Genomic DNA, 27,586 nt, shown 5'->3' with positions numbered 1-27,586 from the left:
GTTTTTGTAGTTTTGCTTTGTAGTAGGTTTGGTTTGTAGTTGTAGTTTTTGTAGTTTTGCTTTGTAGTTTTCTTAAAATTGGTATTGAGCAGCTCCAGCTGGACCCAAGCTCTGGAGTCCTCATATTCATGAACCCTCCTTTGGATGATGGACAGCTTTCTGCCTACTATTGTGTATAGGAAGAAAACTGTCAGTCAGCGGGCAGGAGCGGGGGGCGAGCTGGGCGCTCACAACTACGAGGACTGCTGAGTGCATGCATTACATTGAGCTAGCTCCATCGCTTGGACCAAGCTGGAGCTCCTCAATTCTGAACATAAGAAAGCGACTGAACAGAAAAAAGTAAGTGACCCTGCGTTACAAGGCTCTCTGTCACCAGTTTATGCCACCATCAGATAGAACAGCATAAAACTGGTGACACTACTACATGTGGGATTTAAAGGGCATCTGTCAGCAGATGATTTTATCATTTCGTTATTCAAATAATTGTACATATGTTTTCCGTGATACATGGATTTATGCCATTTTTTTTTAAATATTAATGTAATAAGTGGTAAATGTAAATAATAAAAGCAGTTATATTTTTCATTACATGTAGGATTTAAAGGGCATCTGTCAGCAGATTTGTACCTTTATAACTAGTTGATCTGTTGCCTGTGCGCTTGGCAGCTGAAGACATCTGTGTTGGTCCCATGTCCATATGTGCCCGCATTACTGAGAAAATTGTGTTTTAAAATATGCAAATGAGCCTCTAGGAGCAAAGGGGCGTTGCCATTACACTTAGAAGTTCAGCTCTCTCTGCAACTGCCGCAAATCGTGCATACTCATTGACAGGGCCAGGCAGCGAAAACATCACCACACTTGGCAACGTCAATCATAGTGCCGACGGCATGGCTGTTTCAGAGAGAGCAGATCCTGTAGGTGTAATGGCAACACCCCTGTTGCTCTTACAGACTCATTTGCATATATTAAAACATCATTTTTCATAGCAATGACGGCACATATGAACATGGGACCAACACAGATGTCTTCAGCTGCCAAGTGCACAGGCAATAGGTCAGCCAGTGTCATAGGTACAAATCTGCAGATGCTCTTTAAAGCTAGAAATGATTTTGTCATTTAATTATTCAAATAATTGTAATTTTTTTCCGTGACACATGGGTTCATGCTATTAAGAAAAAAAAATAAAGAAAAAATAATTGTATATATATATATATATATATATAGAGAGAGAGAGATGAGAATTCTAGGCAGCACTCCTAGTAGTAAATGTATGGGTGCCAGCAGTGAAAACACCTTACCAAGGTGTGTAATGTAGAATAAATGAAAGACACCGCGGCACATCCGTTTGGTGAAGAAAAGTAAGACCCTTTATTCACCTGTGCGATGTTTCAGTCCGCTTACTGGGACCATTTTGAAAATGGTCCCAGTAAGCGGACTGAAACATCGCACAGGTGAATAAAGGGTCTTACTTTTCTTCACCAAACGGATGTGCCGCGGTGTCTTTCATTTAATATATATATATATATATATATATATATTTATATTTATTAGAGATGAGCTAGATTTTCAAAAATTCGATTTGGCCAGTTCGGCAAATTTATTGAGAAAATTTGGTTCAATCTAAATTTATTCGTAACTAATCGTGTTAAAAAACGGCTATTTCATGGCTGCAGAGAGCCTTTATAGTGGTGTAGAACACTGTGCCTTGCGTTGTACGAGTGGCTGAAGTGCATGCAAAGTTTCCTGGCCATTTTTTGGATGTCTTACAGATGGGTGGAAGACTTCAGGAACCACTTGACAACCAGATTGAACATGTGTGGCATGCAGGGCGCATGGCTCAGCCCTCCTTGATGCAGGTTCCGAGTTGTCGCGGAGAAAGCCAGGATTCGATTTCTTGATGAAGGACACAGAGCAGTTCCTCCCCTGTGTGACTCAGTTTGCCCAGGCAAACAAGGTGCAGAACAACATGACACCTCCGTGCCCTGAACATGTAGTATGCTAGAGGGGCACTGTGAATTGTCCCTTCAGTGGAGGCTGAGGACACAGTGGAGGATGAGAAGGCAGAGGCGGACATTGTCGCAGGACCAACGGCGTGAGAACGTGGAGGGGGAAGTCGCCTCACCTGGAAAAGTTACTGGTGTGGCTGTACAGGAACCAACCACATTCACCCAGTGGGCCGTAAAGGACATGTATTGTCCCTGACGGTAGTTACAGCTCCACACGTCGGCGCTGCCGTGCACTTTGGCACACACCGACAAGCTCAAGGACTGGCCCATCTTCTGCTCTACGTGAGTGTGCAGGGTTGTTACTGCCTTTTTTGGGAAAGAAATGACAGCTTGGGACTCTCCACCTCGGCTCAAGCCATCAGTTCTCTGAAAGGGAGGAACTGCAGCACCAGCAACCTGGCCAGGAGCACATTCAGCTTCTGCGCCGTTGGATGAGTGCACACAAACTGTTTTCTCTTGGCAATCGCTTCGGTGAACGATTGCTGACTGAATGACTGATGAGGAGTAGAAGGAGGAGCAGGAGCATCAGGACCAGCAGATGATGGTGAGGACAGACAGCTCCCTTCGGCTGAGGTGGTGGAGCCTTGACTGCCTGAAATCGGGTGCATGCCACTGGGTGATGTAGCGGCTGCTTCGGCAGGCTGGACCACCACATCGGAGCCACGGATCTCCCAGGCCACTTCATGGTGACGTTGCATATGTTGATGCAGGGCCGTGGTGCCAAAATTGGCACCCAGTCCACCCTTCAGCTTCTGAAAACAGATTATACAAATGGCCATGTTCACCTTCTCCGGCGGCTTAACAAAAAACTGCCACACCGCTGAGTAGGTGATTTTACCCCAACACTCTGCACTGACTGACTGCTACCACCACTGCTTCTTTGAACTCGTGCACCACTACTTTCCAGGCAGGTAGGCTCCTGCTGACTCCCGGCCACGCTAGCGACTTGCTGGCTCCACTGCTGCCTCAAGGGCAAGCTGCCACCCTCTTCTCCCGATGATGATGAAGCCCCTAATTCACCCGGCTCCGAAGTGCGGTCAGCTACATCATCATCATCGAGTACTGTCTACACGTCACTGATATCCTCGTCAATGGTCTTTGGGTCAGGAGCCTGACCGCTCACAACACCAGCTCCCATGCCACTCTCCTCATCACTACTTGCCCACCTACTGGAGGATGCGGCTGATGTCTTCCCCACATCTTGGCTGGCCAGTAGCTGCTGAATGTCCTCTAGTAGCTTATCCCCATTGTATAGTGGAGCTGAGCCCACAGCATATAATACTTCTCTGGCTTAGAGAACAGAAAAGGACAGTGGCAGGTTGAGGACAGGTGAAAGTACAGGGCTTGCTCCCAGGCTATGCCAACTAAGGGTTGTGTCTAACGAACCCACCGACTCTTGGCTGGGGGTCTCTGATGTCACTTGTGACAAAGTGGATGACCGAGTCAACCATTCAAAATTTCCTGCTGCCACACCCCCTTACTCTACTGCGACCTGTGTCTGCGCCAGAAAAATGTAGGCCTCTGCCACTCCTCTGTGCAGGGCCTGGCACTTCTCTGTCTGACATACTGTTAGATCAAATAAATAAATAAAAAGTAAATTAAAACACCCCAAAAAAGTCTGCAATTTTCTCACTTCACCACACGACGGCTAATAATCCCTTTTTTCCCCCCACTAATATCCGCCAAAACGGGCTTTAGAACATATAACTGCACTGCTGAACGGCAAATATATATTTTTTTGCCACTAATACACGTCAAAAAGGTCTTTAGAACATATAACTGCACCGCTGAACGGCAAATATATATTTTTTTGCCACTAATACACGCAGAAAAGTGCTTTATAACAAATAACTGCACCACTGAACGGCAAATAGGCCCTTATTTTTTTCCACTTATACACGTCACAAAAGGCTTTAGAACATATAACTACACCACTAAAAGGCAAATAATATATATATTTTTTGCCACTTAACGCGCCAAAAAGGGCTTTAGAATATATAACTGCACCACTGAACGGCAAATAATATATATTTTTTTGCCACTAAAACACGCCAAAAAGGGCTGTAATTTTCTCACTTTACCACACAACCGCAAATATTTTTTTTGTGCCAATAACACACGCAAAAAGGGCTTTAGAACATATAACTGCACCCCTAAACGGCAAATAATATATATTTTTATGCCACTAACACACGACAAAAAGGGCTGTAATTTTCTCACTTCACCACACAACGACTAATAAGCCCTTTTTTCCCACTAATACAAGCCAAAAAATGCTTTAGAACATATAACTGCACCGCACAAGGGCAAATAAGACGTATAAATATTTCCTTGTAATAAACCCTGTTAATAGCTGTATCAAACAGCAATTGCACCCCAATAACAAGAACTGTTTGCTGGAATTACAAAGCTGTATAATGGCAATTTGGATCCACAGTCAGTGCAGCAAGGTGTAATAGGATTGTTCCTATTACCCAGGCTGTAACTTCCCCTACTAAACCCTGTTTTGTTTCAATACTGTGGAATGATTCCTCCCTATCCATTCTTGGAACTTCTATACAGTACAGCAAAATAAGTTTTATAGTCTTTCCTAGCACTGTCCCTAGCGCCTGCTGATGTCTCTCCCTGCACTAAGTACACTGGAAAATGGCTGAATCCAAGATGACTGAGGCCATTTATAGAGCTGTGACATCACAGGGGCTGGCTGGCTGCTGATTGGCTGCATGCATGGCATTGTGGGTGATCCCTCATCCCCAGAGTTCCTTGCTCCATGTGTAGTGTCCTACTAGGTGAATGTGGGCACTACACAAGGGTCAATTGGGTCACGTGTTACTCCTACTCCTAAGGGACAGTAATATTATATTTAACCATGTATTTTAATGTATTTTCTATGTGCTTTCACATGTATTGTTCCCCTATGACATGTATAGCAGGCCTATTAGGATGTAGTGTGGCATCCTAGACACTAGAGGGAGATAGGGAGCCCTTAGTATAAATGTTCAGGCCCAGACAGGGAGGAGTTAGTCTGTAGTCAGGAGTCTGTGGACACAGAAGTGAGAGGGCATCTTAGCCAGAGATATGCTGAGGGCCTCCTCCTGACATGCAGCTAGATAGTCCAGGCTTCTAGTTGCCACCAGGAGGCTAGTGAAGGATTATAGCCTGCCTGAAGTATCATTGAACCTATATTAGCACAAGAAGAATCAACCCCAGTGGAAGAGATTTGCCTCCTGGGAGAAACCTGCAGTACCCTCAAGCCAAGCAAGGCCAGTGTATCCAGCTAGATGCAAGTAAGCTGATGGGCAGAAGAATTATAAAGTTAGTGCAAGGATAAATACAGGAGGAAGATTATTTTACCAAGGATAAAAGCCAGCATTTAGGCATCCGGGCCTTGGGATGAAAGCCAGACAGGAGTTCTAGGAACAGTGTACGCTATTTCTGAGGAGAAGGTACAACCTGGTCTGAGTGTGTACTATTATTGCCCTCTGAGTATCTTGCAAGGAATATGCCTGCCATTGTTGATGTAAGCCTTCTTGTGAAACACTTGATGCAAGGGACTGTATTATCAGCTTATTGTACAAAGTTGAACTGTTGTTCCAAGTAAAGCAAAGTTTGGTTCACTATACCATCTGCGTACCTCACTTACTACTGCTATAAAATCGGTGTGCCACCGTTACAGGCACTGGCGTCACGATTCTTAAAGGGACCTTGCCTCAGGCACTCAAAACCCCTGCAACATCCAGGGCACCTCATCCTCCATCAGGCCTGGTCTCTACATACAGAGTGTGCCCCAGAGGAACTTTGTGTCAGCCTCTCCTTTAATGTTGCATGCCTGCCCAGGGTTCTCCTATAAACAGTGAGTAACCCTCCATTGCCCATAACCGTGACCTCACTTCGCAATACCCTGCAGGTCTGGCGTGCTGCACATGTCCTAACACATGCACCAGCCAAATTAGGAAAAAATGTGATTCGTTACCACGAGGCATGAGAAAATTCGGATTCAGTGCGAATCGAACTTTCCCTGAAATTCGGATCGAATTCCTCTTCGTCAACTTCGATTCGCTCATCTCTAATGATGATGATATCATGGGTAGGGATGAGCGAACCCGAACTGTATAGTTCGGGTTCGTACCGAATTTTGGGGTGTCCGTGACACGGACCTGAACCCGAACATTTTCGTAAAAGTCCGGGTTCGGGTTCGGTGTTCGGCGCTTTCTTGGTGCTTTTTGAAAGGCTGCAAAGCAGCCAATCAACAAGCGTCATACTACTTGCCCCAAGAGGAAGTCACAGCCATGCCTACTATTGGCATGGCTGTGATTGGCCAGTGCAGCATGTGACCCAGCCTCTATATAAGCTTGGGTCACGTAGCGCTGCACGTCACTCTGCTGATACAAGTGTAGGGAGAGGTTGCAGCTGCGACGTTAGGGCGAGATTAGGCAGTGATTAACTCCTCCAAAAGACTTCATTCAGTGATCGATCTACAGCTGTGGATCATTGAAGTGCTGATATTCAATTGCTCACTGTTTTTAGGCTGCCCAGAGCGTTTTTCATTCACTTTTTTCTGGGTTGATCGGCGGCCATTTTGTGGCTTGTGGTGCGCCAGCACAAGCTGCCACCAAGTACATTTAACCATCAATAGTGTGGTTATTTTTTGGCTATATCCTACATCAGGGTCAAGCTGTCATCAAGTGCATTTAACCATCAATAGTGTGGTTATTTTTTGGCCATATACTACATCAGGGGCAAGCTGAGCCTGTCACCAAGTGCATTTAACCATCAATAGTGTGGTTATTTTTTGGCTATATCCTACATCAGGGTCAAGCTGTCATCAAGTGCATTTAACCATCAATAGTGTGGTTATTTTTTGGCCATATACTACATCAGGGGCAAGCTGAGCCTGTCACAAAGTGCATTCAACCATCTATAGTGTGGTTATTTTTTGGCTATATCCTACATCAGGGTCAAGCTGTCATCAAGTGCATTTAACCATCAATAGTGTGGTTATCTTTTGGCCATATACTACATCAGGGGAAAGCTGAGCCTGTCAACAAGTGCATTTAACCATCAATAGTGTGGTTATTTTTTGGCCATATACTACATCAGGGGCAAGCTGAGCCTGTCACCAAGTGCATTTAACCATCAATAGTGTGGTTATTTTTTGGCTATATCCTACATCAGGGTCAAGCTGTCATCAAGTGCATTTAACCATCAATAGTGTGGTTATTTTTTGGCTATATCCTACATCAGGGTCAAGCTGTCATCAAGTGCATTTAACCATCAATAGTGTGGTTATTTTTTGGCCTTATACTACATCAGGGGCAAGCTGAGCCTGTCACAAGTGCATTTAACCATCAATAGTGTGGTTATTTTTTGGCCATATACTACATCAGGGGCAAGCTAAGCCTGTCACAAGTGCATTTAACCATCAATAGTGTGGTTATTTTTTGCCTATATCCTACATCAGGGTCAAGCTGAGCCTGTCACGAAGTTATTCTCAATAACTTCACACACACGCTACTGTTCAATTCCAAGTCTAATTCTGTGTGTAAACGTATACCTGTCACCCAGCGCCTAAAAAATAGGCCTCAAATTTATATTCATCCAAATCTGTCATTATTTCTTTAGCTGGTCAAGTTATTTAGTGTCCGTCAAAGCACAGTTTTTGTTCTGAGTTGAAATACAATTCCCAATTTTGCAATTCTCTAAATTAGTGGTTTCTGCTGTATCAGGCCTACTTTAAATCTATCCCTAAAAGGGTATATAAGATTCAAGGTGCAGATAGGGTTATTCTCAATAACTTCACACACACGCTACTGTTCAATTCCAAGTCTAATTCTGTGTGTAAACGTATACCTGTCACCCAGCGCCTAAAAAATAGGCCTCAAATTTATATTCATCCAAATCTGTCATTATTGCTTTAGCTGGTCAAGTTATTTAGTGTCCGTCAAAGCACAGTTTTTGTTCTGGGTTGAAATACAATTCCCAATTTTGCAATTCTCTAAATTAGTGGTTTCTGCTGTATCAGGCCTACTTTAAATCTATCCCTAAAAGGGTATATTAGATTCAAGGTGCTGATAGGGTAATTCTCAATAACTTCACACACACGCTACTGTGCAGATCCAAGTCTAATTCTGTCCGTAAACGTATACCTGTCACCCAGCGCCTAAAAAATAGGCCTCACATTTATATTCATCCAAATCTGTCATTATTGCTTTAGCTGGTCAAGTTATTTAGTGTCCGTCAAAGCACAGTTTTTGTTCTGGGTTGAAATACAATTCCCAATTTTGCAATTCTCTAAATTAGTGGTTTCTGCTATATCAGGCCTACTTTAAATCTATCCCTAAAAGGGTATATTAGATTCAAGGTGCTGATAGGGTAATTCTCAATAACTTCACACACACGCTACTGTGCAGATCCAAGTCTAATTCTGTCCGTAAAAGTATACCTGTCACCCAGCGCCTAAATAATAGGCCTCAAATTTATATTCAGCTAAATCTGTCATTACTGGTGTGCCTGTATTAGTGTAATACGGTACCTAAATAGATAGCCAGATAGTGTTAGGTGTCTGTAAAAAAAGGCCTGAATTTGAATTCAATACATTGGCCCGAATAATATTTTTCTTATTGTCGTGAACGGTAACAATGAGGAAAACATCTAGTAAGGGACACGGACGCGGACATGGTCGTGGTGGTGTTAGTGGACCCTCTGGTGCTGGGAGAGGATGTGGCCGTTCTGCCACAGCCACACGTCCTAGTGTACCAACTACCTCAGGTCCCAGTAGCCGCCAGAATTTACAGCCATATTTGGTGGGGCCCAATGCCGTTCTAAGGATGGTAAGGCCTGAGCAGGTACAGGCATTAGTCAATTGGGTGGCCGACAGTGGATCCAGCACGTTCACATTATCTCCCACCCAGTCTTCTGCAGAAAGCGCACAGATGGCGCATGAAAACCAAGCCCATCAGTCTGTCACATCACCCCCATGCATATCAGGGAAACTGTCTGAGCCTCAAGTTATGCAGCAGTCTCTTATGCTGTTTGAAGACTCTGCTGGCAGGGTTTCCCAAGGGCATCCACCTAGACCTTCCCCAGCGGTGGAAGACATAGAATGCACTAATGCACAACCACTTATGTTTCCTGATGATGAGGACATGGGAATACCACCTCAGCACGTCTCTGATGATGACAAAACACAGGTTCCAACTGCTGCGACTTTCTGCAGTGTGCAGACTGAACAGGAGGTCAGGGATGAAGACGATGCAGGGGACGATGAGGTCCTAGACCCCACATGAAATGAAAGTCGTGCCACTGACTTTCACAGTTCGGAGGAAGAGGCAGTGGTGAGACCACCCGCCGCCAAGAGACTCTGCCTGCTACTGACCGCCGCCATCTGGGACCGAGCACCCCAAAGGCAGCTTCAAGGAGTTCTCTGGCATGGCACTTCTTCAAACAATGTGCTGACGACAAGACCCGAGTGGTTTGCACGCTGTGCCATCAGAGCCTGAAGCGAGGCATTAACGTTCTGAACCTTAGCACAACCTGCATGACCAGGCACCTGCATGCAAAGCATGAACTGCAGTGGAGTAAACACCTTAAAAACAAGGAAGTCACTCAGGCTCCCCCTGCTACCTCTTATGCTGCTGCCGCCTCGGCCTCTTCTGCTGCTGCCGCTGCCTCGGCCTCTTCCTCCGCCTCTGGAGGAACGTTGGCACCTGCCGCCCAGCAAACATGGGATGTACCACCAACACCACCACCTGCGTCACCAAGCATCTCAACCATGTCACACGGCAGCGTTCCGCTCTCCATCTCACAAACATTTGAGAGAAAGCGTAAATTCCCACCTAGCCACCCTCGATCCCTGGCCCTGAATGCCAGCATTTCTAAACTACTGGCCTATGAAATGCTGTCATTTAGGCTGGTGGACACAGACAGCTTCAAACAGCTCATGTCGCTTGCTGTCCTACAGTATGTTGTTCCCAGCTGGCACTACCTCTCCAAGAGAGCCGTGCCTTCCCTGCACAACCAAGTATCCGATAAAATCAAGTGTGCACTGCGCAACGCCATCTGTGGCAAGGTCCACCTAACCACAGATACGTGGACCAGTAAGCACGGCCAGGGACGCTATATCTCCCTAACTGCACACTGGGTAAATGTAGTGGCGGCTGGGCCCCAGGCGGAGAGCTGTTTGGCGCACGTCCTTCCGCCGCCAAGGATCACAGGGCAACATTCTTTGCCTCCTGTCTCCTCCTCCTCCTATTCAGCCTCCTCTTCCTCTTCTTCCACCTGCTCATCCAGTCAGCCACACACCTTCACCACCAACTTCAGCACAGCCCGGGGTAAAGGTCAGCAGGCCATTCTGAAACTCATATGTTTGGGGTACAGGCCCCACACCGCACAGGAGTTGTGGCGGGGTATAGAACAACAGACCGACGAGTGGTTGCTGCCGGTGAGCCTCAAGCCCGGCCTGGTGGTGTGCGATAATGGGCGAAATCTCGTTGCAGCTCTGGGACTAGCCGATTTGACGCACATCCCTTGCCTGGCGCATGTGCTGAATTTGGTGGTGCAGAAGTTCATTCGCAACTACCCCGACATGTCAGAGCTGCTTCATAAAGTGCGGGCCGTCTGTTCGCGCTCCGGCGTTCACATCCTGCCGCTGCTCGCCTGTCTGCGCTACAGCGTAACTTCGGCCTTTCCGCTCACCGCCTCATAAACGACGTGCCCACCAGGTGGAACTCCACCTTGCACATGCTGGACAGACTGTGCGAGCAGCAGCAGGCCATAGTGGAGTTTCAGCTGCAGCACGCACGGGTCAGTCGCACTGCGGAACAGCACCACTTCACCACCAATGACTGGGCCTCCATGCGAGACCTGTGTGCCCTGTTGCGCTGTTTTGAGTACTCCACCAACATGGCCAGTGGCGATGACGCCGTTATCAGCGTTACAATACCACTTCTATGTCTCCTTGAGAAAACACTTAGGGCGATGATGGAAGAGGAGGTGGCCCAGGAGGAGGAGGAGGAGGAGGAAGAGGGATCATTTTTAGCACTTTCAGGCCAGTCTCTTTGAAGTGACTCAGAGGGAGGTTTTTTGCAACAGCAGAGGCCAGGTACAAATGTGGCCAGACAGGGCCCACTACTGGAGGACGAGGAGGACGAGGATGAGGAGGAGGTGGAGGAGGATGAGGATGAAGCATGTTCACAGCGGGGTGGCACCCAAAGCAGCTCGGGCCCATACCTGGTGCGTGGCTGGGGGGAAATGCAGGACGATGACGATACGCCTCCCACAGAGGACAGCTTGTCCTTACCTCTGGGCAGCCTGGCACACATGAGCGACTACATGCTGCAGTGCCTGCGCAACGACAGCAGAGTTGCCCACATTTTAACGTGTGCGGAGTACTGGGTTGCCACCCTGCTGGATCCACGGTACAAAGACAATGTGCCCACCTTACTTCCTGCACTGGAGCGTGATAGGAAGATGCGCGAGTACAAGCGCACATTGGTAGACGCGCTACTGAGAGCATTCCCAAATGTCACAGGGGAACAAGTGGAAGCCCAAGGCGAAGGCAGAGGAGGAGCAAGAGGTCGCCAACGCAGCTGTGTCACGGCCAGCTCCTCTGGGGGCAGGGTTAGCATGGCAGAGATGTGGAAAAGTTTTGTCACCACGCCACAGCTTACTGCACCACCACCTGATACGGAACGTGTTAGCAGGAGGCAACATTTCACTAACATGGTGGAACAGTACCTGTGCACACCCCTCCACGTACTGACTGATGGTTCGGCCCCATTCAACTTCTGGGTCTCCAAATTGTTCACGTAGCCAGAGCTAGACTTTTATGCCTTGGAGGTGCTGGCCTGCCCGGCGGCCAGCGTTTTGTCTGAACGTGTATTCAGCACGGCAGGGGGCGTCATTACAGACAAACGCAGCCGCCTGTCTGCAGCCAATGTGGACAAGCTGACGTTCATAAAAATGAACCAGGCATGGATCCCACAGGACCTGTCCTTCCCTTGTGCAGATTAGACATTAACTACCTCCCCTTAACCACATATTATTGTACTCCAGGGCACTTCCTCATTCAATCCTATTTTTATTTTCATTTTACCATTATATTGCGGGGCAACCCAAAGTTGAATGAACCTCTCCTCTGTCTGGGTGCCGGGGCCTAAAAATATCTGACAGTGGCCTGTTCCAGTGGTGGGTGACATGAAGCCTGATTCTCTGCTATGACATGAAGACTGATTCTCTGCTGACATGAAGCCAGATTCTCTGCTATGGGACCTCTCTCCTCTGCCTGGGTGCCTGGGCCCAAATATGTGACAATGGACTGTTCCAGTGGTGGGTGACGTGAAGCCTGATTCTCTGCTATGACATGAAGACTGATTCTCTGCTGACATGAAGCCAGATTCTCTGCTATGGGACCTCTCTCCTCTGCCTGGGTGCCTGGGCCCAAATATGTGACAATGGACTGTTCCAGTGGTGGGTGACGTGAAGCCTGATTCTCTGCTATGACATGAAGACTGATTCTCTGCTGACATGAAGCCTGAATCTCTGTTATGGGACCTCTCTCCTCTGTCTGGGTGGCGGGGCCTAAATATCTGACAGTGGCCTGTTCCAGTGGTGGGTGACATGAAGCCTGATTCTCTGCTATGACATGATGACTGATTCTCTGCTGACATGAAGCCAGATTCTCTGCTATGGGACCTCTCTCCTCTGCCTGGGTGCCTGGGCCTAAATATGTGACAGTGGCATGTTCCAGTGGTGGGTGACGTGAAGCCTGATTCTCTGCTATGACACGAAGACTGATTCTCTGCTGACATGAAGCCTGAATCTCTGTTATGGGACCTCTCTCCTCTGTCTGGGTGCCGGGGCCTAAAAATATCTGACAGTGGCCTGTTCCAGTGGTGGGTGACATGAAGCCTGATTCTCTGCTATGACATGAAGACAGATTCTATGTTATGGGACCTCTCTCCTCTGTCTGGGTGCCGGGGCCTAAATTATATGACAATGGACTGTTCCAATGTTGGGTGACGTGAAGCTTGATTCTCTGCTATGACATGAAGACTGATTCTCTGCTGACATGAAGCCAGATTCTATGTTATGGGACCTCTCTCCTCTGTCTGGGTGCCGGGGCCTAAAAATATCTGACAGTGGCCTGTTCCAGTGGTGGGTGAGATGAAGCCTGATTTTCTGCTATGACATGAAGACTGATTCTCTGCTGACATGAAGCCAGATTCTATGTTATGGGACCTCTCTCCTCTGTCTGGGTGCCGGGGCCTAAATTATATGACTTTGGACTGTTCCAATGTTGGGTGACGTGAAGCATGATTCTCTGCTATGACATGAAGACTGATTCTCTGCTGACATGAAGCCTTAATCTCTGCTATGGGACCTCTCTCCTCTGCCTGGGTGCCTGGGCCTAAATATCTGACAATGGACTGTTCCAGTGGTGGGTGACGTGAAGCCTGATTCTCTGCTATGACATGAAGACTGATTCTCTGCTGACATGAAGCCAGATTCTCTGCTATGGGACGTCTCTCCTCTGCCTGGGCCTAAATATGTGACAATGGACTGTTCCAGTGGTGGGTGACGTGAAGCCTGATTCTCTGCTATGACATGAAGACTGATTCTCTGCTATGACATGACGACTGATTCTCTGCTGACATGAAGCCAGATTCTATGTTATGGGACCTTTCTCCTCTGCCTGGGTGCCGGGGCCTAAATATCTGACAATGGACTGTTCCAGTTTTGGGTGACATAAAGCCTGATTCTCTGCTATGACATGAAGACTGATTCAATTCTGACATGAAGCCAGATTCTCTGCTATGGGACCTCTCTCCAATTGATATTGGTTAATTTTTATTTATTTTTATTTTAATTCATTTCCCTATCCACATTTGTTTGCAGGGGATTTACCTACATGTTGCTGCCTTTTGCAGCCCTCTAGCCCTTTCCTGGGCTGTTTTACAGCCTTTTTAGTGCCGAAAAGTTCGGGTCCCCATTGACTTTAATGGGGTTCGGGTTCGGGACGAAGTTCGGGTCGGGTTCGGATCCCGAACCCGAACATTTCCGGGAAGTTCGGCCAAACTTCTCGAACCCGAACATCCAGGTGTTCGCTCAACTCTAATCATGGGCGTCCGTAGAAATTTTTCCAGGGGGGGGGGGACACATAATTTTATTGACATCCATGCTCATGTTCGGTTCTATAATAGTCCCTCTGTATTATTATAATGGCCCCCTCTTTATTATAATGGCCCCTCTGCAGTATTATAATGGCCCCTCTGCAGTATTATGGCCTCTCTGTATTATTATGGCCCCCTCTTTATTATAATAGCCCCTTATAATATAATAGACCCTTGAGAGGATGGAGATTTACCAATGTAATAAGCTAATTGGAAGAGAGAATCACTGGTACATTTGTCCACATCTTTATCTTTTTCAAACTCTTGAAACCCCAATTTTCATTGTAGGCCAACAAATTCCCACTTTGTTCCCTATACAGCAAGATGCCTCTTTCTAAAACCCAGGGTACATACCATGTCTCCATGGAAAGAAAGTATTTTCCTGCGTTACTCCATTACATTTATTTTCCATAAATTATTTGACAGACAGCTACAGTAGATATTTCTTAATTACCGATAATGCTTTCCTATACTGTAAGTGGAACCAAAAAATGGTTTCCAAAAACGAGCTTTGGGGGAAAAAATCTTTCATGCAGAATGCAACCTCCTACATGCAATTATAAAACGGGCACATGTATGAAGCCTAACTGCAGATATAAGAGGGTGGAACGGAACCCCGTTTGTGTACAGGGACTAAACTTTAAAATAGGAAGCCACCACAAAAGGAAAGACCAATTCTTCTTATTTCACTTGAATGTCTATTAATTCTATATTATTTTTTCACCCCTTTGTTATAGTCTCAGCATTCAGCAATATGTTAATATGTTAATTTGCATTTTGTCGCCAACAAATGAAATGTTGTGTTCGGTACCTGAACGCTTCCAGGCTTCTGTCATATGTAACTTACAAGCAGATGGTCTGCAGAATACCAGGCCTTACCAGTATTACCCCTTCATATACCGCTTGCCTGCCTGGTCACCCTGACCAGGCTGGCAGGCGGTATATGATTGAAGGGGCAATACTGCCTGGTATATGGACAGCAGAGATGGCATCCTCTGCATCCTCTGGGCAGTACTGTCTATGGTCATCCTTCACCAGCTCCCTGACTGCCACCTGCTTGGCCTGGCTCTCATGGCACTTCACTGCCTGCTGCTTGGCTATCAGTGACTCACCCCACACCTAACACTCAGGGTCAGGGAGTGACTGACTGTCACTCACTGATAGCCAAGCAGGTGGCAGTCAGGGTGCTTGTGAAGGATGAATTGACCATAGACAGTACTGCCCAGAGGATGCCATATCTGCTGTCCATATAATACCAGGCAGTATTGCCCCTTCATATACCGCCTGGTCACCCCACAGCTAACACTCAAGGAGTGCTGTCACACTGACTGGTCTGTGACACTGACTGTCACTCACTGTTGTGTTAGTGTCACTCTCGCTCATTCATTCAGGCTGCCTGTGGTTGTGGAGCCCTGAAGCGGCCGGCACACTGCGGGCGGCTCTTCTTCTTGCTCCGGCTCAGCAATGTCTTTCCCGCCCGGAAGGTGGGCGGAGCTTCGTACAGCCGTGCGCGCCCAGCCCTGGTGATCCATCAAGGCGCGTGCATGCTCCTGATAGATACCGCTCCTCATTCATGGAGAAGGTCAGGCAGCACTCCTTCAAACACAGCTATAGTTGTATGGGTGCCCGCGGTGGTCCCTCGATATAGGACGAAATCAGTAGAGAAAGAAAATCCGCAGCACTCCTTCAAGTAAAAAAATGTGCAATTTATTCACACATGTCAGCAAAGACAACGTTTCGGTCCTCTCACAGGACCTTTCTCAAGTCAAGTGAACATAAAAGTGCCTTTTATGTTCACTTGACTTGAGAAAGGTCCTGTGAGAGGACCGAAACGTTGTCTTTGCTGACGTGTGAATAAATTGCACATTTTTTTACTTGAAGGAGTGCTGCAGATTTTCTTTCTCTTCTATATATATATATATATATATATATATATATGATCAGTGATAAATGTGAAAAGCTAAAGCAAATACAGTATTTTTTTACATTTATTTGTATTTACGGGGTATTTTCACTAATGAACAATGACACTTGTATTTTTTTTATGTGTGGGTGTATAGTTTTGGGTCATACCTACAGGGGCTACAGCTATGTCTTTTAGCTAGTGGTGGCATTATTTTTCCATAGATTCTTTCCGGTTTGTTTTTTAAATTTTATTCATTTATGTATTTACAGGATACACAGACTGCAGCAGGGCTGGGACAAGGTCCACCACCAACAGAGGCTGAGCTGCCCAAGTGCGCCCCCCTTCCCCCCCTGTCGCAGCCATTTAGATATGTATGTTTGTTATTAATCATCATCCAGATCCCCCTCCCCTAAATAGTGCCATCCACAGATCCCCCTCCCCTATACAGTGCCATCCACAGATCCCCCTCCCCTATACAGTGCCATCCACAGATCCCCCTCCCCTAAATAGTGCCATCCACAGATCCCCCTCCCCTATACAGTGCCATCCACAGATCCCCCTCCCCTATACAGTGCCATCCACAGATCCCCCTCCCCTAAATAGTGCCATCCACAGATCCCCCTCCCCTAAACAGTGCCATCCACAGATCCCCCTCCCCTAAACAGTGCCATCCACATATCCCCCTCCCCTAAATAGTGCCATCCACAGATCCCCCTCCCCTATACAGTGCCATCCACAGATACCCCTCCCTAAATAGTGCCATCCACAGATCCCCCTCCCTAAATAGTGCCATCCACAGATCCCCCTCCCCTAAACATTGCCATCCACAGATCCCCCTCCCCTAAACCGTGCCATCCACAGATCCCCCTCCCCTAAACAGTGCCATCCACAGATCCCCCTCCCCTAAACAGTGCCATCCACATATCCCCCTCCCCTAAACAGTGCCATCCACATATCCCCCTCCCCTAAATAGTGCCATCCACAGATCCCCCTCCCCTATACAGTGCCATCCACAGATACCCCTCCCTAAATAGTGCCATCCACAGATCCCCCTCCCTAAATAGTGCCATCCACAGATCCCCCTCCCCATAGCAGTGCCATCCACAGATCCCCCTCCCCTAAACAGTGCCATTCACAGATCCCCCTCCCCTATACAGTGCCATCCACAGATCCCCCCTCCCCTAAACAGTGCCATCCACAGATCCCCCTCCCCTAAACAGTGCCATCCACAGATCCCCCTCCCCATAGCAGTGCCATACACAGATCCCCCTCCCCTAAATAGTGCCATCCACAGATCCCCCTCCCCATAGCAGTACCATCCACAGATCCCCCTCACCTAAATAGTGCCATCCACAGATCCCCCTCTCCATAGCAGTGCCATCCACAGATCCCCCTCCCCATAGCAGTGCCATCCACAGATCCGCCTCCCCATAGCAGTTCCATCCACAGATCCCCCTCCCCATAGCAGTGCCATCCACAGATCCCCCTCCCCATAGCAGTGCCATCCACAGATCCCCCTTCCCTAAATAGTGCCATCCACAGATCCCCCTCCCCATAGCAGTGCCATCCACAGATCCCCCTCCCCGACGCCCCCAGGAGAACATTTATAAACTAATCAGTAAATCATTGCTGATCTCTTTACTTGGATACCTTACTCTGTCTTAGCTCCGGTAACAGCAGTAAGTACGTGTGGGCGGCGCTCACTTACTGACGTCACGTGCCTGCGCCGCCTAGTGGGAGGAGCAGGCGTGTGACGTCAGTGAGTGAGCGCCGCCCCCCGCACTGCCTGCTATTACCGGAGCTGAGACAGAGTAAGATATTCAAGTAAAGAGATCATCGATGATTAGATCAGCAACTTTAATAAAGAGATCAGCAACTTTAATAAAGTTAAAGTTACTGATTAGTTTATAAATGTGCTCCTGGGGGCGGCGTGACCCTGTATATTCTAACCCCCAGGCAAGCTCCCTGTCACCATGGGAACGCCTGGGGGTTAGAATATACCATCGAATCTTCTAACTCAGTGGCCTGCCTGCCGCCCAGAGGCTGGGGAGCTGGCCTGCGCCCTGAGGCTGGAGCCTCCCCAGCCTCTGTGTCGGCCCGGCCCTGGACTGCAGAGCTGAGCTGGTTCTACCAAGGCTCTATTCACATTTTCATCATTTTTTCCCCTATTTTTCTTTTGCATCAGAAAAGCGGAAACACAGAAGAAAACAGAGTGCCAGATGCATCATAAGATGGATACCAGCTATGCCCAACGGACGTATAATGGGGTCCATCAGATTCTGCCACCATTTTGACAGGAAGCTCCCAACGGACAGCATTGACTTCTAATGGGTTCTGTCAGGTTCTGATTTGGACAGGAAGGTAAACTGTTCTTCCCATCAAATATGATGGAAGTCCCTGATGAAGGCTCTGAAGGGAAATGACACAACAGCTCCTGAAACAAATGGACAAATAGAATGTGTGCCATGAAAGGTATGAATGCTCTAGAGCAGGGATGCCTAACCTGCGTCCCTCCAGATGTTGTAAAACTACAACTCCCAAAATGCCCTGATAGCTGTAGGCTGTCTGAGCATACTGGGAGTTGTAGTTTTGCAACAGCTGGAGGGCCACAGGTTGGGCATCCCTGCTCTAGAGGTTGGAAACACACATGCAGATAAATAAAACCAGAGGTGAATCGAGCACAAAGGAGCAATTTAAAGGGCTTCTCCAGGCTTTTAATATTGATGAACTATCCTCAGGATAGGTCATTGATATCAGATCAGCAGGGGTCCAACACCCGGCACCCCCGCCTATCAGCTGTATGAAGGGAAGGCGTGCACAGTGTGCACATGCAGTCTCCCGTCTCTTTTCCTGCGGCTATTGTATGTCTATGGCAAAGCAGCAGCGAGCGGGAAGAGAGACGGAAGACGGCACGTACGCACTGCATGCACCTTCCCTTCATACAGCTGATTGGTGGTGGTGCTGGGTGTTGGACCCCGGCTGATCTGATATTGATGACCAATCCTGAGGATTCAGTTTAACTGGGAAAAAAAGAAAACCCTCAAAATAGTCCCAAATGGGGCACCATGCAAAAAGCTTGGTAAGATAATATGTCATTTGGGGATTTCTAAAAGACTAAGAATAACATTTCTTAATTATCTTAATGGGGAGTTCATGGTTGAGATTATTAAAATAGGGTTGTTTTTGCCCCCAAATGATACCACTCTCTTGTCCTATAGCTATGTCTGCTATTACAACTCAGGCCCATGCATTATGAGCAGAGATGAGTGAATCGAAGTTGACGAAGTGGAATTCGATCAGAATTTCAGGAAAAATTCGAGTTACACCGAATCCTAATTTCCTCGCGATTCTTGGTAACAAATCAAATTTTTTTTTCTAAAATGGCTGCTGCATGTGTGAGGACATGGAGAAAGGAACTCTGGGAAGGCGGGATCACCCATAATGCCATGCATGCAGCCAATCAGCAGCCAGCCAGCCCTGTGATGTCACAGCCCTATAAATAAGGTCAGCCATCTTAAAGTCTGCCATTTACCAGTGTACTTAGTGCAGGGAGGGACATCAGCAGGCGCTAGGGACGGTGCTAGGAAAGACTTTAAACCTTTTATTTTTCTGTATAGAAGTTCAGGGAAAAAATAGGGAGGAATCATTCCACAGTATTGAAGCAAAACAGGGTTAAATAGGGGAGGTTACAACCTGGGTAATAGGAACAATCCTATTACACCTTGCTGCACTGACTGGGGATACAAATGGCCATTATACAGCTCTGTAATTAAACCGTTCTTGTTATTGGGGTGCAAGTGTTATTTGATACAGCCATTAACAGGGATTAATTTATCACATCTTATTTGCCCTTATATGGTGCAGTTATATGTTCTAAAGCCCTTTTTGGCGTTGTGTGGCGATGTGTGGTGAAGTGAGAAAATTACAGCCCTTTTTGGCGTGTATTAGTTGCAAAAAAAATATATATTTGCCGTTCAGCGGTGCAGTTATATGTTCTAAAGCCCTTTTTTGTGTGTATTAGTGGCACAAAAGTTAGTGGGCTACCAATAATATGCTATATATGATGGAGACCAAGGTCAGTGTGAGCTGAAGCATCTGCCCAACTAGCTTCTCAATTTATGGAGCGGTCAGCAGAAGATTTATTATTAGAGATGAGCAGGCAGGTGCTAGGGACAGTGTTAGAAAAAACTTCATTGTGCTAAAAAAAACATTTCAAGTGCAGGGCAAGATTATTCAAGGTGTAGGGAAAGGATAGGGAGCAATCATTCCACAGCATTTACGTTATACAGGGTTCAGTAGGGGAGGTTACAGCCTGGGTAATAGGAACAATCCTATTACACCTTGCTGCACTGAATGGGGATCCAAATTGCCATTATACAGCTCTGTAATTCCAGCAAACTGTTCTTACAGGGTTTATTACAAGTAAATATTTCTACATCTTATTTGCCCTAGTGCTGTGCAGATATATGTTCTAAAGCATATTTTTGGATTGTATTAGTAGGAAAAAAGAGCTTATTAGCTGTTGTGTGGTGAAGTGCTTAAAAGACAGCCCTTTTTGTTGTGTATGAGTTGAAAAAGAAAAACTATATTTGCCGTTCAGCGGTGCAGTTTTATGTTCTAAAGCCTTATGCGGCGTGTATTAGTGGAAAAAGAAAAATATATTTGCCGGTCCGCCATGCAGTTATATGTTCTAAAGCCTTTTGTTGCGTGTATTAGTGGAAAAAGAAAAAATATATTTGCTGTTCAGCGGTGCAGTTACCTGTTCTAAAGCCTTTTGTGGCGTGTATTAGTGGCAAAATAAAGATATATTTTCTGTTCAGCAGTGCAGTTATATGTTATAAGGCCAATTATGGCATGTATTAGTGGAAAAAAATAAGGGCCTATTTGCCGTTCAGTGGTGCAGTTATATGTTCTAAAGCCCATTTTTGCTTGTATTAGTTTCACAAACAAAATATTTGCTGTTGTGTGGTGAAGTGAGAAAATTACAGCCCTTTTTGGCGTGTATTAGTGGAATAAAGAAAAGCTTATTAGTAGAGTTGAGCGAACACCTGGATGTTCGGTTTCGAGAAGTTCGGCCGAACTTCCCGGAAATGTTCGGGTTCGGGATCCGAACCCGACCCGAACTTCGTCCCGAACCCGAACCCGAACCCCATTGAAGTCAAAGGGGACCCGAACTTTTCGGCACTGAAAAGGCTGTAAAACAGCCCAGGAAAGAGATAGAGGGCTGCAAAAGGCAGCAACATGTAGGTAAATCCCCTGCAAACAAATGTGGAAAGGGAAATGAATTAAAATTAAAATTAAAAAAATAAAAATTAACCAATATCAATTGGATAGAGGTCCCATAGCAGAGAATCTGGCTTCACGTCAGCAGAGAATCAGTCTCTTCATGCCATAGACGAGAATCTGGCTTCATGTCAGCAGAGAATCAGTCTCTTCATGCCATAGCAGAGAATCTGGCTTCATGTCAGCAGAGAATCAGTCTTCATGTCATAGCAGAGAATCAGGCTTCACGTCACCCACCACTGGAACAGGCCACTGTCACATATTTAGGCCCCGGCACCCAGACAGAGGAGAGAGGTCCCGTAAAAGAGAATCTGGCTTCATGTCAGCACAGAATCAGTCTTCTTGTCATAGCAGAGAATCAGGCTTCACGTCACCCACCACTGGAAGAGGCCACTGTCACACATTTAGGCCCTGGCACCCAGACAGAGGAGAGAGGTCCCGTAACAGAGAATCTGGCTTCATGTCAGCACAGATTCAGTCTTCATGTCATAGCAGAGAATCAGGCTTCACGTCACCCACCACTGGAAGAGGCCACTGTCACACATTTAGGCCCTGGCACCCAGACAGAGGAGAGAGGTCCCGTAACAGAGAATCTGGCTTCATGTCAGCACAGAATCAGTCTTCATGTCATAGCAGAGAATCAGGCTTCACGTCACCCACCACTGGAACAGGCCACTGTCACACATTTATGCCCTGGCACCCAGACAGAGGAGAGAGGTCCCGTAACAGAGAATCTGGCTTCATGTCAGCACAGAATCAGTCTTCATGTCATAGCAGAGAATCAGGCTTCACGTCACCCACCACTGGAAGAGGCCACTGTCACACATTTAGGCCCTGGCACCCAGACAGAGGAGAGAGGTCCCGTAACAGAGAATCTGGCTTCATGTCAGCACAGAATCAGTCTTCATGTCATAGCAGAGAATCAGGCTTCACGTCACCCACCACTGGAAGAGGCCACTGTCACACATTTAGGCCCTGGCACCCAGACAAAGGAGAGAGGTCCCGTAACAGAGAATCTGGCTTCATGTCAGCACAGAATCAGTCTTCATGTCATAGCAGAGAATCAGGCTTCACGTCACCCACCACTGGAACAGGCCACTGTCACACATTTAGGCCCTGGCACCCAGACAGAGGAGAGAGGTCCCGTAACAGAGAATCTGGCTTCATGTCAGCACAGAATCAGTCTTCATGTCATAGCAGAGAATCAGGCTTCACGTCACCCACCACTGGAACAGGCCACTGTCACATATTTAGGCCCCGGCACACAGACCGAGGAGAGAGGTCCCGTAACAGAGAATCTGGCTTCAAGTCAGCACAGAATCAGTCTTCATGTCATAGCAAAGAATCAGGCTTCACGTCACCCACCACTGGAAGAGGCCACTGTCACACATTGAGGCCCTGGCACCCAGACAGAGGAGAGAGGTCCCGTAACAGAGAATCTGGCTTCATGTCAGCACACAATCAGTCTTCATGTCATAGCAGAGAATCAGGCTTCACGTCACCCACCACTGGAACAGGCCACTGTCACATATTTAGGCCCCGGCACCTAGACAGAGGAGAGAGGTCCCATAAAAGAGAATCTGGCTTCATGTCAGCACAGAATCCGTCTTCTTGTCATAGCAGAGAATCAGGCTTCACGTCACCCACCACTGGAAGAGGCCACTGTCACACATTTAGGCCCTGGCACCCAGACAGAGGAGAGAGGTCCCGTAACAGAGAATCTGGCTTCATGTCAGCACAGAATCAGTCTTCATGTCATAGCAGAGAATCAGGCTTCACGTCACCCACCACTGGAAGAGGCCACTGTCACACATTTAGGCCCTGGCACCCAGACAGAGGAGAGAGGTCCCGTAACAGAGAATCTGGCTTCATGTCAGCACAGATTCAGTCTTCATGTCATAGCAGAGAATCAGGCTTCACGTCACCCACCACTGGAAGAGGCCACTGTCACACATTTAGGCCCTGGCACCCAGACAGAGGAGAGAGGTCCCGTAACAGAGAATCTGGCTTCATGTCAGCACAGAATCAGTCTTCATGTCATAGCAGAGAATCAGGCTTCACGTCACCCACCACTGGAACAGGCAACTGTCACACATTTAGGCCCTGGCACCCAGACAGAGGAGAGAGGTCCCGTAACAGAGAATCTGGCTTCATGTCAGCACAGAATCAGTCTTCATGTCATAGCAGAGAATCAGGCTTCACGTCACCCACCACTGGAAGAGGCCACTGTCACACATTTAGGCCCTGGCACCCAGACAGAGGAGAGAGGTCCCGTAACAGAGAATCTGGCTTCATGTCAGCACTGAATCAGTCTTCATGTCATAGCAGAGAATCAGGCTTCACGTCACCCACCACTGGAACAGGCCACTGTCACACATTTAGGCCCTGGCACCCAGACAGAGGAGAGAGGTCCCGTAACAGAGAATCTGGCTTCATGTCAGCACAGAATCAGTCTTCATGTCATAGCAGAGAATCAGGCTTCACGTCACCCACCACTGGAACAGGCCACTGTCACATATTTAGGCCCCGGCACCCAGACCGAGGAGAGAGGTCCCGTAACAGAGAATCTGGCTTCAAGTCAGCACAGAATCAGTCTTCATGTCATAGCAAAGAATCAGGCTTCACGTCACCCACCACTGGAAGAGGCCACTGTCACATATTTAGGCCCTGGCACCCAGACAGAGGAGAGAGGTCCCGTAACAGAGAATCTGGCTTCATGTCAGCACACAATCAGTCTTCATGTCATAGCAGAGAATCAGGCTTCACGTCACCCACCACTGGAACAGGCCACTGTCACATATTTAGGCCCCGGCACCTAGACAGAGGAGAGAGGTCCCATAAAAGAGAATCTGGCTTCATGTCAGCACAGAATCCGTCTTCTTGTCATAGCAGAGAATCAGGCTTCACGTCACCCACCACTGGAAGAGGCCACTGTCACACATTTAGGCCCTGGCACCCAGACAGAGGAGAGAGGTCCCGTAACAGAGAATCTGGCTTCATGTCAGCACAGAATCAGTCTTCATGTCATAGCAGAGAATCAGGCTTCACGTCACCCACCACTGGAAGAGGCCACTGTCACACATTTAGGCCCTGGCACCCAGACAGAGGAGAGAGGTCCCGTAACAGAGAATCTGGCTTCATGTCAGCACAGATTCAGTCTTCATGTCATAGCAGAGAATCAGGCTTCACGTCACCCACCACTGGAAGAGGCCACTGTCACACATTTAGGCCCTGGCACCCAGACAGAGGAGAGAGGTCCCGTAACAGAGAATCTGGCTTCATGTCAGCACAGAATCAGTCTTCATGTCATAGCAGAGAATCAGGCTTCACGTCACCCACCACTGGAACAGGCAACTGTCACACATTTAGGCCCTGGCACCCAGACAGAGGAGAGAGGTCCCGTAACAGAGAATCTGGCTTCATGTCAGCACAGAATCAGTCTTCATGTCATAGCAGAGAATCAGGCTTCACGTCACCCACCACTGGAAGAGGCCACTGTCACACATTTAGGCCCTGGCACCCAGACAGAGGAGAGAGGTCCCGTAACAGAGAATCTGGCTTCATGTCAGCACTGAATCAGTCTTCATGTCATAGCAGAGAATCAGGCTTCACGTCACCCACCACTGGAACAGGCCACTGTCACACATTTAGGCCCTGGCACCCAGACAGAGGAGAGAGGTCCCGTAACAGAGAATCTGGCTTCATGTCAGCACAGAATCAGTCTTCATGTCATAGCAGAGAATCAGGCTTCACGTCACCCACCACTGGAACAGGCCACTGTCACATATTTAGGCCCCGGCACCCAGACCGAGGAGAGAGGTCCCGTAACAGAGAATCTGGCTTCAAGTCAGCACAGAATCAGTCTTCATGTCATAGCAAAGAATCAGGCTTCACGTCACCCACCACTGGAAGAGGCCACTGTCACACATTGAGGCCCTGGCACCCAGACAGAGGAGAGAGGTCCCGTAACAGAGAATCTGGCTTCATGTCAGCACACAATCAGTCTTCATGTCATAGCAGAGAATCAGGCTTCACGTCACCCACCACTGGAACAGGCCACTGTCACATATTTAGGCCCCGGCACCTAGACAGAGGAGAGAGGTCCCATAAAAGAGAATCTGGCTTCATGTCAGCACAGAATCCGTCTTCTTGTCATAGCAGAGAATCAGGCTTCACGTCACCCACCACTGGAAGAGGCCACTGTCACACATTTAGGCCCTGGCACCCAGACAGAGGAGAGAGGTCCCGTAACAGAGAATCTGGCTTCATGTCAGCACAGAATCAGTCTTCATGTCATAGCAGAGAATCAGGCTTCACGTCACCCACCACTGGAAGAGGCCACTGTCACACATTTAGGCCCTGGCACCCAGACAGAGGAGAGAGGTCCCGTAACAGAGAATCTGGCTTCATGTCAGCACAGATTCAGTCTTCATGTCATAGCAGAGAATCAGGCTTCACGTCACCCACCACTGGAAGAGGCCACTGTCACACATTTAGGCCCTGGCACCCAGACAGAGGAGAGAGGTCCCGTAACAGAGAATCTGGCTTCATGTCAGCACAGAATCAGTCTTCATGTCATAGCAGAGAATCAGGCTTCACGTCACCCACCACTGGAACAGGCAACTGTCACACATTTAGGCCCTGGCACCCAGACAGAGGAGAGAGGTCCCGTAACAGAGAATCTGGCTTCATGTCAGCACAGAATCAGTCTTCATGTCATAGCAGAGAATCAGGCTTCACGTCACCCACCACTGGAAGAGGCCACTGTCACACATTTAGGCCCTGGCACCCAGACAGAGGAGAGAGGTCCCGTAACAGAGAATCTGGCTTCATGTCAGCACTGAATCAGTCTTCATGTCATAGCAGAGAATCAGGCTTCACGTCACCCACCACTGGAACAGGCCACTGTCACACATTTAGGCCCTGGCACCCAGACAGAGGAGAGAGGTCCCGTAACAGAGAATCTGGCTTCATGTCAGCACAGAATCAGTCTTCATGTCATAGCAGAGAATCAGGCTTCACGTCACCCACCACTGGAACAGGCCACTGTCACACATTTAGGCCCTGGCACCCAGACAGAGGAGAGAGGTCCCGTAACAGAGAATCTGGCTTCATGTCAGCACAGAATCAGTCTTCATGTCATAGCAGAGAATCAGGCTTCACGTCACCCACCACTGGAAGAGGCCACTGTCACACATTTAGGCCCTGGCACCCAGACAAAGGAGAGAGGTCCCGTAACAGAGAATCTGGCTTCATGTCAGCACAGAATCAGTCTTCATGTCATAGCAGAGAATCAGGCTTCACGTCACCCACCACTGGAACAGGCCACTGTCACACATTTAGGCCCTGGCACCCAGACAGAGGAGAGAGGTCCCGTAACAGAGAATTTGGCTTCATGTCAGCACAGAATCAGTCTTCATGTCATAGCAGAGAATCAGGCTTCACGTCACCCACCACTGGAAGAGGCCACTGTCACACATTTAGGCCCTGGCACCCAGACAGAGGAGAGAGGTCCCGTAACAGAGAATCTGGCTTCAAGTCAGCACAGAATCAGTCTTCATGTCATAGCAAAGAATCAGGCTTCACGTCACCCACCACTGGAAGAGGCCACTGTCACACATTGAGGCCCTGGCACCCAGACAGAGGAGAGAGGTCCCGTAACAGAGAATCTGGCTTCATGTCAGCACAGAATCAGTCTTCATGTCATAGCAGAGAATCAGGCTTCACGTCACCCACCACTGGAACAGGCAACTGTCACACATTTAGGCCCTGGCACCCAGACAGAGGAGAGAGGTCCCGTAACAGAGAATCTGGCTTCATGTCAGCACAGAATCAGTCTTCATGTCATAGCAGAGAATCAGGCTTCATGTCACCCACCACTGGAAGAGGCCACTGTCACACATTTAGGCCCTGGCACCCAGACAGAGGAGAGAGGTCCCGTAACAGAGAATCTGGCTTCATGTCAGCACAGAATCAGTCTTCATGTCATAGCAGAGAATCAGGCTTCACGTCACCCACCACTGGAACAGGCCACTGTCACACATTTAGGCCCTGGCACCCAGACAAAGGAGAGAGGTCCCGTAACAGAGAATCTGGCTTCATGTCAGCACAGAATCAGTCTTCATGTCATAGCAGAGAATCAGGCTTCACGTCACCCACCACTGGAACAGGCCACTGTCACATATTTAGGCCCCGGCACCCAGACCGAGGAGAGAGGTCCC

At 47.9% G+C, this 27,586-nt stretch overlaps 1 protein-coding gene across 1 annotated transcript in view; it reads right to left on the bottom strand.

Moving 5' to 3' along the window:
- Window positions 1-27,586, bottom strand: part of LOC120997235 (cytochrome P450 2K4-like) — an 81,872-nt gene that overhangs the window by 37,738 nt on the left and 16,548 nt on the right. The window lies entirely within an intron of this gene.

This window comes from Bufo bufo, chromosome 4 (genome assembly GCF_905171765.1).
Source record: "Bufo bufo chromosome 4, aBufBuf1.1, whole genome shotgun sequence".
Lineage (NCBI taxonomy): Eukaryota > Metazoa > Chordata > Amphibia > Anura > Bufonidae > Bufo > Bufo bufo.
Note: the sequence above shows the minus strand (reverse complement) of the source record. Positions and strands in the feature narration are given on the sequence as shown.